Source organism: Balaenoptera physalus (genome assembly GCF_965194825.1).
Source record: "Balaenoptera physalus genome assembly, chromosome: 11".
Lineage (NCBI taxonomy): Eukaryota > Metazoa > Chordata > Mammalia > Artiodactyla > Balaenopteridae > Balaenoptera > Balaenoptera physalus.
This window is the reverse complement of record NC_138896.1, coordinates 12551691-12569881: the sequence shown is the minus strand read 5'-3', so window position 1 is coordinate 12569881 and position 18191 is coordinate 12551691.

Genomic DNA, 18191 nt, shown 5'->3' with positions numbered 1-18191 from the left:
AACAGAGGCCCTATGTTTCATTGGCGTTGAGAGTGAAGATCAGGCCCTGACTCTCTCCTCCCTCGGCTGCTGATTAAGAGCTGGTGCTGGTTTCTGGTCTGACCTTTAACTGTGAAGCCTGAATTACAGCTCCCTAATGAATGTATTCTCAGGGCTCTCTGCCCACTATTATTTCTGAACAGAGCATGTTCATAAGCAAAAGCAAAACCCTTGTGCCAGGAGCAATGCCAACTGACCCAATGGTCGTTTGAAGAGCGGGAGGAGGAAGAGCTCCCCCTTTTCCCCAGCAGTCCATGTTGCCCCTTGTTTCCTGCCACATGTGTGTTTATCATTCATATCCATTACAGCCTGTACAGTTCAACTTTATGCTCTGGAAAAAATAAAGAAGGTCTGTGTTTCTGGCCTGATGCACAGGGAGAAAGGCAGGGGTAATTCCAGGCTGGGGTAATTTAAGGACTGACTAAAAGGTCTGCATTCCTGACCAGAGCCTGGATTTCATAGACTCAAGAAGTATTTGTTCTGGAAGGAGCTTAAAATAATCTCTTCCGGATATTTTCAAATGACTTTTGCTAAGAAATCAGACAAAATCTTAGGTGAATAAATAAATAAATAAATAAACAAACAAACAAACAAAATGGAGACAAACAAAATTGCTTTAGTTGAAAAGCAGGGTGGTGGGTGGTAGATAGATGTGGAGACGAGCCTGGGGTCAGCGGGGACCAGAGTTAGAGAACAACAAATGGTGCCCAGATTTCGTTTTTCAGAGATTCGGAGACATGAAATGATTGGTCTGCAAAGAGATAACATGTTTCCCCCACTATCTGAAAGTTGAACCCCCCTCTTAAACCTTTTAGAAGCCAAAGTGGTGTAAAGCGAAGAAGCAGTTACCTTAGGACGCATCTTGCTAACAGATGCCGAAAGTAAATGGAGATGAAGCACCGATGCTCATAGACACAGTTCAAAGCTATCGTGGCTTGATGCTGAGACGCTGAGCGTGGGGAAGGAGCTTAATGGTTCTGTTCCTGCTGGGGAGGTGGCAGGGGTGGGGTGGGGGCAGGTGTGCGCTGCCTCTGTAACTACTGCTGCAGAACCAATGCTGAAACTATTTTTGCTTTTCACTTGTTTTCCTAAACGTGAAAATCCTCTTTGGATTTCTTTCCCTTAGCAAAAACAGGTGCTAATTTAAGTCTTTCGTAAAAGCGAAGTGGCATAAAGTGAACTTTTGAAAACTGGGGGATACCTGTAGTAACAAGGGCATGATAGAACAGAAACTAGAACTTGAATATCCTGACTTTCTGTGCAGTGCACGTTCCAGAATTCTAAAGAATTGATGGGAAATTTGGGTAAATGTGCATTATCAATGGGAGCATTTAAAGAGATACATAATTCTTCTGGAACATGACAACGCTATAGTGGAATCTGTGTCATTTGGCACACTATTTTATAAGAAAATTCCAGAACTTTTCTTTTTTTTAGTATGTTAATAATGAAAGTAATTTTTAAAAACGCAACTTAGAAATTAATAAAATAAAAAATAAAAAATTCCTTTGCCCCAATCCCAAGCTCCTCTCTGGAGATCACTGCCAACAGTTGGATCATCCAGGCATTTTTTTATAAACACACATCCACACTTATACCCACATACACGATTATGGTGTTTGTTGTTATTTACATAGAAATAGAAATTGCCCTGGAACTTTAAAAAATAAAGCAGGTAATATCTTTCCATGTGAGTACTCTCTCACTCATTTTTTCAGCTGCTTTGCATGTGTGGCTTGGATGTACCTTGATGCATTTATCCATTCCTCTGCTGGTGAACACTGAGATTGTTTCCAAGACTTCATCGTTAGAATGCTACAATTAAGATTTTTGAACATACATGTTTTCCACTTTTGCACATATTTGTGCCAGATAGATCCTTGAAAGAATTGCTGTGTCAAAAAGACACATTTTCGATAAATGTTGTTGAATAACTACAGAGAACCGAGGCCACTTGACTCTCCCAATTTACACTGACAACCCGGCAGTGCTCTTTGCCAGCAATAACACTAAATATTAATCTTAATAACCTTGCCAATCTGATAAGCAGAAAGTTCACACATCTTTGATTAGTGAGGTTAAGCTTATTATGTGCTTATTCATCATTTGTGTTTTTCTCTGAGGGTTTTTAATTTTTTCCCCCATATAAATTAGGTTGTTTGCCGTTTGTTTATTGAGTGCTAGGAGCTTCTTATTGCAGTCTTAATGCTAACCTTTTGATTATGTATGTTGCAAGTATTCATATTTTCTCCAGGTCTGTTGTTTGTCACGTAATTGTTTTTAGGGAGTCTCTTGTCATACAGAGGTTTTAAATTATGAAGTCAAGTGTGCCAATCTTTTCCTTTATAAGGAAGCTCACATTTCTAATAGTCTTTCAATATAAATTATTAGTCCCCTAGTCACTCCTAGACTAACTGCAGCAGTGATACACTTTTCGTTGGAAATAAATCATTCTAAATTTAAAATGCAAATTCAAACTTGCTGCTGATGTCTTTGACTAACAAAAGCAATCTTTACAGAGGAAAATAAAATTCTCCTCTTAAATTACATACAGGTCAGAGAAGTCTCTAGAAGGCCCAGATAAATGGCGAGTATTTCAATTTGGAAACTGTGACATGATTGGAAATCTCATGTTAAAAAGCGCAAGCAGAGTTATACAAATTTCTGTCTCTTAACAGGATGTTCATGTCTCTCAATACCTATTGTTTTTGTCAGCTCAATTCTTGCTCCTAGGAGTCAAGATATTATAGGTGATTGTTAACATATAAATGATCGTTAAGACTTTATAAGCAATTAACACCTTTGGATGAGCCTGTCAACTGTTTGAGGAAGTAGAACTCAAGAAGATTAAATTTGTTATAGGAGATAAAGCTGGGACAGGTTTATCTTTGCCGCTATGAAAACATTGAGGTCTTCACAGGAAATCAGCCATGAAAGCCAGCATTGACTCTAAAAACACAGGGCACACAAAGGAGATGTGGGGGGAGGGGGGAGGGGTAGTAGGTGGTAGGGGAAAAGAGAAGGAAAAAATAGATTGACTGAGAAAAAGTCTAGAGAACTTCTTTTGCACTTACAGATGATGTTACATGGTTATTGTCTTATTTCTCTGCTACATTGTGAGGGTCAATATCCCATCTCTAGTGACTGACAAAATAAGTATTCAGAGACTATTTGCTGCTTATTTTCACATAAATTTTGCTTATGTACCCCCTGTATTACCATTCAGTAACAGTGGTAACCTTGGTTCTTTGTGGCTGGAACAATGATACTCACTGGGGTGATCAAAATTAACAATAAACTTTGGCCATTACTGTGCTCTGGTAGGTACTATACAACTGTTTGGTCTAAAAATGGAGTTGGAAGGAAGATTTTGCTGTTTGTGCTTGGACCCCAATGCCCTTTTTAAAGACTAATTCAGAGGTTTTGAGAAGCCAGTGAGGGCTTTCTGTCCCAGTGGAACTTTATCAGTTATGACAGGGATCAATGGGGACTCTCTCTCTCTCTCCATCTCATTGCCTCAAGACAGATGGAAATGAAGACTGTATCAGGACTAAAAATGTTGTCCAAAATCAGGGGTAATAAATAGGCAAACAAATAAGCAGCACCCATCACCATTCCTTTGCAGTGTATTCTAGAAGGATGCAAAGATACATAAATAAAGATATAAATATATATAATCAGCCAGCCTGGGCATTTAGAGCGCTTATGTGAAAAAGATCCAGAAAGCCGAAAAGGGATTCAGTAGGCAATAACAGCTCAGTGCTAAGCTGAAATTGATGTGGCAACTCCAGTGAGGTCATACTATTTTGGAGCATTTACTAGGGAGCCAGACCGCCTGGGTTAAAATTCTAACTCTGCCACTTGCCAGCTATGACTCTAGGCACATAGTTTAACCTCAGAGGCCCTCATTTGTAGAAAGGAGATAGAGTAACATCCGCCCACAGTGATGCTCTATGGACTAAGTGAGGGAATGTGGATCACGCACTTAGCACAGTGTTGGCTCATTCGCTGTCATTATTCCCTGCTTACTTTGAAAAGCTCAAGCTGTGCGAAGTTTGGGTTTGCATTTGGGTGCCCTGTTCCTGGTTTTCTGAAAAGAGTGGATCTGATTACAGATGTGTGCTTTAGAGCCAAAGATGTCTTGACTGTCAAAGAATCCTTTCTCCCCAGTAGAGCTCCCAATGAAGAAAGGTTCTTGGGTCCCTAACCTGCAGCTCTGAAGTAGACACCTCAAAAGTCAGGTGTCTACAGGACACGAGGAAGGACACAGGAGGAAGAGAGGAGCCAACAATTCGTGCTCAGATGGGTTTCATTTTGTGCCTCCTCGCTGCATAAGGCACTGCTGTGGTATAATTGAGCCCCATACCATTAGAGCTAAGTATTAAAAAAAATTTCCCTGATTTGCAGTCATTCAGGTCTGTCATCATGGCTTAAATATCCCAGAAAAGCAAGACAAAGGGGCAACAACCACAATCCCAAATTTAATGTCTTTTATCTAACAGTAGCTTGGTATACACAACTTTCAGAAAAATCAAAATTGTAAAACAATTTAGAATGCAGAGAGCCTTACAGGAGGTTTTCTTGTATTACAAAAATACTCATTACAGAATTCCTTTAAGTAGCTAGTTATTCTAGCACATCAAAACAGTATTGACTTACCCAAATTTATTATTCATAGCTTTCTTTAGTATTCCTGGGTTTATGTGAAATTTTTCTTCATTTTTATTACTATAGAATAGCTCAAATTTCAATTCTTTTAACCTAGAATAAAATATGGCAAGGTTCATATGTAGTATATATTTACAGTGTTTTATATCCTCCTTTCCATGCCTGTGGACCAATTTCCAAATAAATAATGCGACATAAAGGCAAGGTTTCTGGTTACCTCTGACCCAACCCATTTGTACTCTCTGCGTGACTGACAGATTCATTGCCAAGTATCTCCAGCCCCTTGCAGACATGTCAAGAGAGATGGCTGTGATCACCTAATTAGAGTAGAATCAAGGCGGAGGAACCCACACTGGTCATCCAGGATTCCTGTGATCAGCCATTATCAAAGTCCCCAGGCTTTCTCTTCTGATGAAAATGTCAACCTCAGGAAAAAAATGTCTGCTACAGCTTCTCAAAACACAGAGGACAGAGAAATTTAGAGAAAGGTTTTTTAAAAATTTAAACCAGGATCATCTATTATGAGCATCAGTAAGGATCTTGCACAGGACTATGAACTTTTACATTTGCTCTCCTTCACCTCTCTCACCTCTTCACTCCCAAAGGTCATCCCAGTCAAACAATCACCAGCTCTATTTCCACTGCTGCCACAGCCTCCCTATCAAAAGTGTGAACAGAATCCAGAAAATAGTTGCGTAGATTTCAAAGTACAGCTACCTTGTCTTTTCCTACTACTAATGACATTAGTCTTCATCAGTAGACACTATTAAACTCATTTCTTTCTTTTTTTTTTTCATTTCTATCCTTTCTTATCTAAACCATTCTCCATCTGCACATGCAGTAGGTAACCCACATGCTGGCATATATCTGACTTACCTTATGATGGAGGATGTGGCATGAAACTGCAGCATCCTTTTTTCCTGGGTAGGAAAGTGTTCTGGACATACCACACCAGGTGAGATGTATGTGAGGACCAGATTCTGGATGATTTTGAATATCGAACTAAGGAGTTTAAATTCTGTCATCCATGTCAACAATTCTTAACCCTGCTGCATGTTAAAATAACCTAAGGAGATATGAAAAAATATTGAGATGCTGATTATCATAGTCTGTTTGGGCTGATACAACAAAAATACCAAAACCTGGGTGACTTCAATAACAAACATTTATTTCTCACAGTTCTGAAGGCTGGAAAGTCCAAGGTCAAGGCACCGGTAGATTAGGTGTCTGGTAAGAGTTTCCTGGTTCATAAACAACCATCTTCTTTCTGTGTCCTCACATGGCAGAGGGGCAAGAGGGCTCTCTTAGGTCTCCTTTTTAAGGGCACTAATCCTGATCATTAGGGCTTCACCCACATGACCTAATCACCTCCCAAAGGCTCTACCCTTTAATACCATCCCATTGGTGGCTAGGATTTCAACATATGAATTTTTGGGGGTGACACAAGCATTCAGTCTATAGCTCTGATTCAAGTGTCTGGCCACTAGTATTAAAAAATTCTCTCCAGGTGACTCTAATAATGCAGTTAGAGCTGAGAACCACTGTTAGAGGGACTGAGGAGCCATTGGTTGTTTTTGAGTAGTGGAGAAACATGGTAGAACTGATGCTCTAGGGAGCTGATGCCCAAGAGTCAGGGTGGCCTGAAGGAGGAGGCTGTTAGGAGTCTCTCAGTTGTACAGTCATGAGGATGTGATAAAGGTCTGCACTGACATTTGTGTTCAATTTAAGCCTAAATTGTGGTGAAGAACACAGTTCTCTGAGTTTGTGACCACCATGTGCGCCAGGGGAGGTTCTGCACCCTGCTTCCTGAACAGTGACCTGCCTACCTAACCTACACAGCACAGAAAACCAGGAGCTGGGAAACAACAAGCCTTGCAAATGATCCTTTCTCTACTTAGCAATGCTGATGTTATTTTCAGCAACTGCTAGTGATGCTTCGGGAAGAATAACTTGACCAATGCCCTTAAGTTTTCCAGTACAGACCCAACCTAATCATTAGTTTCCTCCCTCCAAATTCACTCTCAAGCTGAGTGCACAAAAGGAAAATTCCCAGCCAAGTGAAATAGAGTTAATTCCAAAGCCATGTCAGCCACTACGTACTCGTTATTTGTGCTGTTCATCAGATCAGAGGGTGCCCCACGATCCTCCAAGCACTAAGACTCGTCCAGCAGCTTTCCAATGACAGCCCCAGAGGACTCCCGTGGGATTGATGTGGAACAGTCACCAATTCAGAGAACATCCTTAAGATTCTGTTCCTCTGAAGCCAGTTCTAGTACCAGAACTGCACATGCCGAAAAATATCAATGTTTTTCTACCTAGTGTACAGATAATCAAATCCAAAGTCTTTATCTCATTTTAAAAGGTCCTTAAAAATCTGGCCCTCCACCTCCTGCATTCTCTCTGGCCTCATCTTGGCATACTGCCCTCACTCTACCCCTCCCCTGAAATCCACGCTCCAACTGAAGTAACTAATATTCTCTCTTTGGTTCATTTTTTTTGCCTGCCTAATTTCCATTCATTGTTTATGTCCCTGTTTAGCTATCATTTCTTTCAGGAAGCCTTCTCTGATTCCCTAAAATTCGATCACATAACCCTCCTGGTGTTCCACTAGTATCCTGTGCTTTTGTAACACTTGGGACATGAGCTTTTCCATGTTAACATGAGCTCGTGTCTCCTATGAGGGCAGGGACCATGTCTGTCTTTTCCATATTGTATCCTTGGTACCTAGCCGCATGCCTGGCTAATGGTAGACAATGATAAATATTTGTAGAATAAATGAATACAATATACTCTTATTAGTTTTGTTACAGCATCCCTAAGCACTCTGCAGGATTCATTGACTGAATTTAGGAGAAAGATACCTAAGTGGCATCATATAAATTCATCTCAGAACTATTCTTCATTCTAGTGGAAATGGATTGTAGAAGTGATGAAACTGCTGCTTACTGGTGAAATTACTGTTCTCCAAAATAAATGGATTGGCTAAGTATTGGGGAGACCTTTTCCTCTTGCATGAATAAGGCCTGTGGTGGTCAACGTGAGAGATGTAGACAGTGCAGAGTTCCTCATTTGAAATTCAAGAGCAAAAGAACATTAAGCAAAATTTCATCATTATTTTTGTGATAGCAACAGCCCAGAAATCTTGAGGGGAAAAAAGTCACACATAATAGCATGAAAAGGCAATGGGCTGGGTTTTTTTAAAAAATGACAGAAAAATAATAGTGATGAAAAATGACCGTGTTATACCAAATCCTTGGAGAATGGCCTTTATCATTCATTACTACTGCTATGGGGCTCGTGCACATACTTTTTAAACCTGACTAAAATATTTAGCTTTCCAGGGAGAAAGGTTCTTTCATTTTCTTCCCTTACTATGCCAGAAGAGTGTGTGTTAACTGAAAACTGGATTAAAATGAAACATCAAACAGTGAGTTATACCTGCCTAGAAGACTGTGGTCATTTGTCATTTATTAAAACATCAACATTAACTATTTCAGAATTTTTTTTTCTTTTTATTTATTTATTGATTTATGGCTGTGTTGGGTCTTCGTTTCTGTGCGAGGGCTTTCTCTAGTGCGGCAAGTGGGGGCCACTCTTCATCGCGGTGCGCGGGCCTCTCACTATCGCGGCCTCTCTTGTTGCAGAGCACAGGCTCCAGGCGCGCAGGCTCAGTAATTGTGGCTCACGGGCCTAGTTGCTCCGCGGCATGTGGGATCTTCCCAGACCAGGGCTCGAACCTGTGTCCCCTGCATTGGCAGGCAGATTCTCAACCACTGCGCCACCAGGGAAACCCCAGAATTTTTAAATACCTATTATGAAGTAAGTCATTCTTCCTGTGCAAAGGAAGTGCATTCTGATATGGAAAAATAAAAGGATACCTTTTATATTTATAGGAAAATGCAAAGATTTCTAATAAAATGAACTAAAAACTGATATGCAGTATTTAAGATGATTTGTATCTACTTTTATTATAGCATGCACATTTTCAGATAAAGTTATTGCTTATACTACCTCTTCTTGATTCTTTTAGAACATAAATAATAAAATTAGACCATATACTTAATAAACACTAAATTATACATTCAACTGCTGGAAATGGGAATCAATTTCTAAAATTCTCCAACAATGTGACTTGACTGTGAATACTTCCCTAAAGTAAAATATTTTGCTTTTTTTAAACTTTGTGAGCTAATAGTTTTAAAGGACACCTAGTCAAGGCCAAGATGTCTAACCCATTAGACCAGAATACTTGCATCCTATGCATGATTCATATGCCATGTTAGGACCTGCACATAAAGCACCTCTGCAGTTACAAGATTTCAATTACATTGGACACAACTTCTGTACCCCTCTTTGCTGGGTGGTGTAAACATTCCTATCTGAGCTCGAAAGCAGTAGCAGAATTGTGACTTGAGAGAGGAGTCAGGGCCAAAGGCTGGCTAGGCAGTTCAAAACCATCTGTCCAAGGGGCTAGGCAGAAATAAACAAAGTATGAGGCCACCATGGGCAGAGAGAAACCAAGAGAATTGTGGAATGAGGGGCAGAGAGAGAACAAAGACCAGGCCTGGAAGAATTCTGGATTCAGAGTGTGATGGTGGCAGGGCTATAGTATTAGAAGGATTGTTACATGGTCTGTAATTTTTCTTAAAACACTTCATCACAGAAAGGCTAATAGGTTTCACTATTGTGGTGTTGATATTTACCAAAAGAACCACACACGACCCAATTCACCTACAACATGGCATTGGCACAAGTTCATATGGCCTGGTTGATTCATTAAAGAGGCCGGACAGAACCTTCAACCACGCTTCTTGAAAGAGAAGTCTAGATAGACTCACTTTCTCACTTTATCATTTCCCATTAACTTAAAAAAAAAAGTTTTTATTGTGAACTAAACGCAAAACCAGAGGAGTGTATACAAATGTACAGTTCAGTGAATTACCATAAAGCATACACCCATGTAACCAGGAATAGAACTTCTCAGCCTCCCACAAGCCCACCTTATGCCAAGCAAAGATGTCCACTATCCTAACCTTTATGGTAACCACTTCCTTCCTTTTCTTTATGGTTTTGCCACTTAAGATGACATCCCTGATAAACTAGAGTTTGGGGTTTTTTATAATAGTTTTATTGAGGTATAATTGATATACAAAGAACTGTACCTATTAAATGTGTACAATTTGATGAGTTTGGATTTATGCAAACACCTGTGATACCATAACTGTCACCGAAGTAATAGACATGTCCACCACCTCCCAGAGTTTCCTTGTGTCCCTTGTTTTTGTTTTTGTTTTTTGGTGGTAAGAACACAAGATCCACCCACTTAACAACAGCAGATCTTCGTGCTTTTTTCTGAGGAGATTGTGTTTAATGGATTAGCCAGTTTAGGTTCAGAGAACAAACTTCTCTAGCTCTGAATGTATGTTTCCTGACATTTTACATTTTCCACTTTCCTATTCCATCCATTAAGCTAGCCAATAATCCACCATTCTTTAAAGATTGTTCTCATAACTGAACAAAAACTACGTAATCTAAACAGAGCAAAGTTACAAGAAATAAATTTATTTAAACGAAAAAAAAAAAAAATCTGTACAGCAGATCTTTAGAACTTATTTGACTTAATGTAACTGAAACTTTATACCCCTTGAATAGCAACTCTCCATTTCCCCCAACCCTGGCCCCCCCTGGCAACCACCATTGTATTCTCTACTTCTATGAGTTTGACTATTTTAGATACCTCACATGAATGGAGTCATGCAGTATTTGTCCTTCTGTGTCTGGCTTATTTCACTTAGCATAATGTCCTCCAGGTTCATCTGTGTTGTCACAAATGGCTGGATTTCCTTCTACTTTAAGGCTGACTAATATTCCATTGTATGTATATACCACATTTTCTTTATCTAGTCATAAAACTAGAATTTAAATTTACCTCTTTTTTTAAACTTCATATAAATGGAAATCTGCAGTGTGCATTATTTTGTGTCTGGCTTTTTGGCTTATTTTGCTCAATGTTTTGTTTGTTAATTATGTATTTGTTTCTTAATTATATCTTCTGGATATGAGTTAATTGTCAGTTATATGTATTTCAGATAATTCTCTCACTCTATGGCTTTTTTACTCTGTTAATAGTGACTTTTGGTAAGCACATACTCTTAGTTTTAAAGTATTAAAATTTATTTGTATTCTTTTATGTCTCATTTAAAAAAAATTGGAGGGATTTTGATTTGACTTTGTAATACAAAGTTAATTCTGTAATACAGAATTTAAAGAGAATTAATGTATTTACAATAATTGTCTTTCAATCCTTCAACAAAATATACCTCTCTACTTATCTACATCTTTAATATCTCCCAATAACATTTTATAGTTTTTTGAGTAGGGATCTTACACATCTTTTGAGTCCAAGGTAGCAGAAAAATGTAGAGTATTTGACACCTGGATAGCATCTATAACATTTTCTGTATGTGATAAGATTAGTTTTGGAAGCAATTACATAATTATCAGTAATAATAATTTTCCTGATTTGTTCTTTCATTTTAAAATAAACTAAGAATTAAAAATAATAAAGTTAAATTTAAAAAATATTATTCAAACTCAAAGAGTTCATGCATGAGGTAAAATTTTCCATTGCCAAGCAAAATTACACCTTGCAGTCTGCACTGTTTTATTGTTTTAAATTTTAAACACAAATAAAAACTCCAAAAGGTCACATGGAATAACAGATTTGAAGTGACTCAGGTAACGAAGTAACTTCTTTTTCTTTGTCTTTACTGTCACAGGGCCATCACATTCTTTATTTTGAATCTACTGCTTAAATTGAGGAATAGGTAGTTTTCTAAGGGTAGGAAACACTGTGCCCAAAGTGAGCTCAAAAGATTCTGAGAAGGAATGGACTTACTCTCAAAATGAAATATGTGTAGCTGAATATTCATGTAGAGTTCTTTATCTTTTTCTCATTGAGTTGTAGAAATTCTGTATGTATGCTGAGTATAGCACAGATCTTCTACTTGTTCAGTTGCCTTTAACTCTCAGTTGTGTCTTTTGAAGGACATACGTTCCTATTTTTGATGAAGCCCAACTTAATCTTTTTTTACAATTATAATATTGGCATATAGTTTACTTTAATTAATAATCTACCTGGACTGGATTTTTGTCTATGACAGAGATAGAGGTCATATTTTTTTTCCCCATGTGGACCTCAACTGACCCAGCATTATTTATTGAAAAGATCATCCTTTTTCCACTCTTCCGTGCTGCCAGCTTTGTCAAAAATCAAATGACCGTATACACGTGAACTGTTTCAGGATTCTGTTCTGTTTTATTGGGTTGTCTACCATTGTAACAATTCCACACTGTCTTTCATCGTTTTATATTAAGTTTTGATGTCTGGTAGAGCAAGTTCTTCCACTTTACTCTTCTTTAGGCTTTCCTTGACTGCTTGCGGCCCTCAACATTTATAAATAAATTTTAGAGTCAGTGTGTTTGTTAGTTTTTGTATAAAACAAAAGGAAATCAAACAAACCCTGTTAGGCTTTTGATTGGAATTGCTTTGAATCTTCTTTCTTTTCACGAATTTTCTTTCATGAAAAGAACAAGTGAAATTTTATCTCTGGATTTGGGAAGAAAGACATATATTTTATTTTTCCAGAATCCTGAGAACTGTACAGCAATGATAGATAGAAATCAAATGATCTCATTTTAAATATTTATTTTTTAAGCAGAATAGTTTATTCCACAGATAATATCTCAGTTTTGAAAGGTTTCTGGTAAGCTTCTTAAATAAATTGTTTTCCTAAAACAAATAAGACTCTTTATTATCTAAGCAGCTGGATGTTTCCTATTGCTTTGAACATGAGGGGAAACCAACAATTCAGGATCCATTAGGTCCAGTCTGGCTCCTGGACAGAGGAAAGAGGCTTTGTGTAATAATACACTTTTCAGTTTATATCCTTGTCAAAGATTATAAGGCAAATCATGTAATTTTATAAGTATTAATTATAATGTTTATTTAAACATTTTAAAAATAATGATTATATAATCAGTCATTATGTGATTTAATTATGGTGCACAAGAATTACTCAATTGTCAGGAGAACTGGATGGGATTCTGGCAAGTCATGAACACTCTCCAGGCCTCCGTTTCTTACCTGTAAAATGGGAGGGTTGAGATGATCTCTGAAGTCCCTTCTAGAACCAACATGCTATTCTTCTACCTACCTTACATCTCCCTTCATAGTGCTAAAAACAACAGCACCATTATTATACCATGGATATATTTACCATTTGATTTCCAGCCTTTTATTGTTTCAAGAAAATTTTAATGTTTTGTATATTAAAAAATATTTAAGGGAATTATCAAAAAGATCTTTACCAATATTGAAAAATCCATATACTATTAAAAAATCACACAAAAAATGTAGCATAGTATAAACTTCCAGTTACAAAAATGAATAAGATCTGGTGACCTAAAAGTACAGCATGATGACTATAGTTAACAATCCTGTGTTGTATTTTTGAAATTTGCTAAGAGAGTAGATCTTAAAACTTCTCACCACAAAAAAAAAAAAAAAGATAACTTTGTGAGGTGCTGGATGTGTTAACTAACTTAATTGTGCTAATCATTTCTCTCTCTATATAATATATATAGATATAAAAATATATCTATATTTATAAAATCATCACATTGTACACAAACTTACACGGTGGTATATGTCAATTATATCTCAATAAACCTGGCAGGGGGAAGAATGTAACATAATGTTGAAACTGAACAGATGGCTTTTATATAATAAGACATACATGTATATAGGCTTGGGGATCACTTGAATAGAAATAAAGATTGGTGAAAATAAGAGGTATCCATGCTTAGACTTTCGTGAAATTAAGTGCATGTCAGTGAGACTGAAGTATCCCTAAACCTTTGACCTCCAACTCACTTTCCCAGCAGCTATTTTCTTCCAACTGGGAAACATCACATATATTTAATAAGACCCAGTCCATCTCCCCAAATTATTTTTAATTCTCGCTTTCTCTAGGTACTTGGACATGGATCCTATATTCTTTTAGCTTTTCATGCCCCCCAAGTTTGCAAATATATTAGTTATAAATATGGCAAAAGGCTATATTCTCAGCTAAATTATACAGGTCCTTGAGTACAAGGTCAAGAACAAGATCACTAACTCGATTGAAATGAAAACGTTAATTGAGTTACAGCTCTACACTTGGCATAGAAAGATGCAAAAAGGCCAGCCAACCATCTGTAAATGTAGTGAAAACCAGCTTTTGGTTATGGCCAAGACACTCTGACTTCATGTAAATGTCAGCTTGCTGATTAAAAGACCCACCCCACCGACCTTCCAGATATGTGTCCTAGTAAAAGGTCATATCAGCGAGGCTGATCTCTTAGCTGGCCAGGGACCTGTGGGTGTTTTGCTCCTAGGAAAACCATGGGGACCCCAACAAAGGGGACAGCAAGAGTGGAGCCACTGAGCATCAGTTTTCTCCTTTCCCCTAATTTTAAAGCCAAATTACCAATTCTGAGTTGAGATGTTTTCTCCTAGAACTGTAATTAAATTTTTACAGTTGACTCCTGGCTCTTGGGGTTCAGTATATTTAGAACTGAGAAAAGGAACGTATGCCTTGTCTATCAGATTATAACATAAGACTAGAGGTGGCAGAAAGGGTGAACTTTACACCACTTTGATTTCATTTCCACGGAATACTCAAGAGGAAAAAACAAAAACCAAAGAAAATAGATGTCTGTGCTCACACTTAAATTTGGGAGAAAAAATATTACTTATGATTAAATGAAATTCAAGTAATAATCTGATTATCAAAACCAACACAAGAGGTGTGTTGATCTTTTTACAATATTTATTTTTTCAGATTTCCTCTATTTTAATATAATCTGTAGGTTGACATGATTAGAAGAGCTTTTAGAAGTAAGAATCACTTTTTTTTAGGAATGAAGTTTTCTTAATCTTGATAGCAACAGAGGTGAGCTTCTGGCTTTGAATACGAGTGGCATCCTCTGACCCATAGTATATGTAACCCAGGTTACAAACGTTTAGGATTCCACTGAAAGCTAAATGTGCACATCATTGCATTATATGTATAGTATTACATTATTTTCTAAGTATTTTTAAATACTTTTGAAAAGGAATACAAATAGCTTTCAAACCTAAGAAAAGATGTTCAGGTTTTTTTTTGGTTTTTTTGTTTTTTATTTTATTTTTTTATACAGCAGGTTCTTATTAGTCATCCATTTTATACACATCAGTGTATACATGTCAATTCCAATCACCCAATTCATCACACCACCATCCCCACGGCCCTGCCACTTTCCCCCTTAGTGTCCATACGTTTGTTCTCTACATGTGTGTCTCAATTTCTGCCCTGCATACCAGTTCATCTGTACCATTTTTCTAGGTTCCACATATATGCGTTAATATACAATATTTGTTTTTCTCTTTCTGACTTACTTCACTCTGTATGACAGTCTCTAGATCCATCCATGTCTCTACAAATGACCCAATTTCGTTCCTTTTTATGGCTCAGTAATATTCCATTGTATATATGTACCACAACTTCTTTATCCATTCATCTGTTGATGGGCATTTAGGTTGCTCCCATGACCTGGCTATTGTAAATAGCGTAGCAATGAACATTGGGGTGCATGTGTCTTTTTGAATTATGGCTTTCTCTGGATATATGCCCAGTTGTGGGATTGCTGGGTCATATGGTAATTCTATTTTTAGTTTTTTAAGGAACCTCCATACTGTTCTCCATAGTGGCTGTATCAATTTACATTCCCACCAACAGTGCAAGAGGATTCCCTTTTCTCCACACCCTCTCCAGCATTTGTTGTTTGTAGATTTTCTGCTGATGCCCATTCTAACTGGTGTGAGGTGATACCTCATTGTAGTTTTGATCTGCATTTCTCTAATAATTAGTGATGCTGAGCAGCTTTTCATGTGCTTCTTGGCCATCTGTATGTCCTCTTTGGAGAAATGTCTATTTAGGTCTTCTCCCCATTTTTTGATTGGGTTGTTTGTGTTTTTAATATTGAGCTTCATGAGCTGTTTATATATTTTGGAGATTAATCCTTTGTCCGTTGATTCATTTGCAAATATTTTTTCCCATTCTGAGGGTTGTCTTTCCATCTTGTTTGTAGTTTCCTGTTCTTTGCAAAAGCCTTTAAGTTTCATTAGGTCCCATTTGTTTATTTTTTATTTTATTTCCATTACTCTAAGAGGTGGATCAAAAAGATCTTGCTGTGATTTATGTCAAAGAGTGTTCTTCCTATGTTTTTCTCTAAGAGTTTTATAGTGTCCGGTCTTACATTTAGGTCTCTAATCCATTTTGAGTTTATTTTTGTGTATGGTGTTAGGTAGTGTTCTAATTTCATTCTTTTACATGTAGCTGTCCAGTTTTCCCAGCACCACTTACTGAAAAGACTGTCTTTTCTCCATTGTATATCCTTGCCTCTTTTGTCATAGATTAGTTGACCATAGGTGTGTGGGTTTATCTCTGGGCTTTCTATCCTATTCCATTAATCTATATTTCTGTTTTTGTGCCAGTACCATATTGTCTTGATTACTGTAGCTTTGTAGTATAGTCTGAAGTCAAGGAGTCTGATTCCTCCAGCTCCATTTTTTTCCCTCAAGACTGCTTTGGCTATTTGGGGTCTTTTGTGTCTCCATACAAATTTTAAGATTCTTTCTTCTAGTTCTGTAAAAACTGCCATTGGTAATTTGATAGGGATTGCATTGAATCTGTAGATTGCTTTGGGTAGTATAGTCATTTTCACAATATTGATTCTTCCAATCCAAGAACATGGAATATCTCTCCATCTGTTGGTATCATCTTTAATTTCTTTCATCAGTGTCTTATAGTTTTCTGCATACAGGTCTTTTGTCTCCCTAGGTAGGTTTATTCCTAGGTATTTTATTCTTTTTGTTGCAGTGGTAAATGGGAGTGTTTCCTTAATTTCTCTTTCAGATTTTTCATCATTAGTGTATAGGAATGCAAGAGATTTCTGTACATTAATTTTGTATCCTGCAACTTTACCAGATTCATTGATTAGCTCTAGTAGTTTTCTGGTGGCATTTTTACGATTCTCTATGTATAGTATCATGTCATCTGCAAACAGTGACACTTTTACTTCTTCTTTTCCAATTTGTATTCCTTTTATTTCTTTTTCTTCTCTGATTGCCATTGCTAGGACTTCCAAAACTATGTTGAATAATAGTGGTGAGAGTGGACATCCTTGTCTTGTTCCTGATCTTAGAGGAAATGCTTTCAGTTTTTCACCATTGAGAATGACGTTTGCTGTGGGTTTGTCGTATATGGCCTTTATTATGTTGAAGTAAGTTCCCTCTATGCCCACTTTCTGGAGAGTTTTTATCATAAATGGGTGTTGAATTTTGTCAAAAGCTTTTTCTGTATCTATTGAGATGATCATATGGTTTTTATTCTTCAGTTTGTTAATATGGTGTATCACATTGATTGATTTGCGTATATTGAAGAATCCTTGCATCCCTGGTATAAATCCCACTTGATCGTGGTGTATGATCCTTTTAATGTGTTGTTGGATTCTGTTTGCTAGTATTTTGTTGAGGATTTTTGCATCTATATTCATCAGTGATATTGGTCTGTAATTTTCTTTTTCTGTAGTATCTTTGTCTGCTTTTGGTATCAGGGTGATGGTGGCCTCATAGAATGAGTTTGGGAGTGTTTCTTCCTCTGCAAGTTTTTGGAAGAGTTTGAGAAGGATAGGTGTTAGCTCTTCTCTAAATGTTTGGTAGAATTCACCTGTGAAGCCATCTGGTCCTAGACTTCTGTTTGTTGGAAGATTTTTAATCAGAGTTTCAATTTCATTACTTGTGATTGCTCTGTTCATATTTTCTATTTCTTCCTGGTTCAGTCTTGGAAGGTTATACCGTTCTAAGAATTTGTCCATTTCTTCCAGGTTGTCCATTTCATTGGCATAGAGTTGCTTGTAGTAGTCTCTTAGGATGCTTTGTATTTCTGTGGTGTCTGTTGTAACTTCTCCAATTTCATTTCTAATTTTATTGATTTGAGTCCTCTCCCTCTTTTTCTTGAGGAGTCTGGCTAATGGTTTATCAATTTTATTTATCTTCTCAAAGAACCAGCTTTTAGTTTTATTGATCTTTGCTATTGTTTTCTTTGTTTCTATTTCATTTATTTCCTCTCTGATCTTGATGATTTCTTTCCTTCTGCTAACTTTGGGTTTTGTTTGTTCTTCTTTCTCTAGTTCCTTTAGGTGTAAGGTTAGATTGTTTATTTGAGATTTTTCTTGTTTCTTGAGGTAGGCTTGTATAGCTATAAACTTCCCTCTTAGAACTGCTTTTGCTACATCCCATAGGTTTTGGATCATCGTGTTTTCATTGTCATTTGTCTCTAGGTATTTTTTGATTTCCTCTTTGATTTCTTCAGTGATCACTTGGTTATTTAGTAACCTAT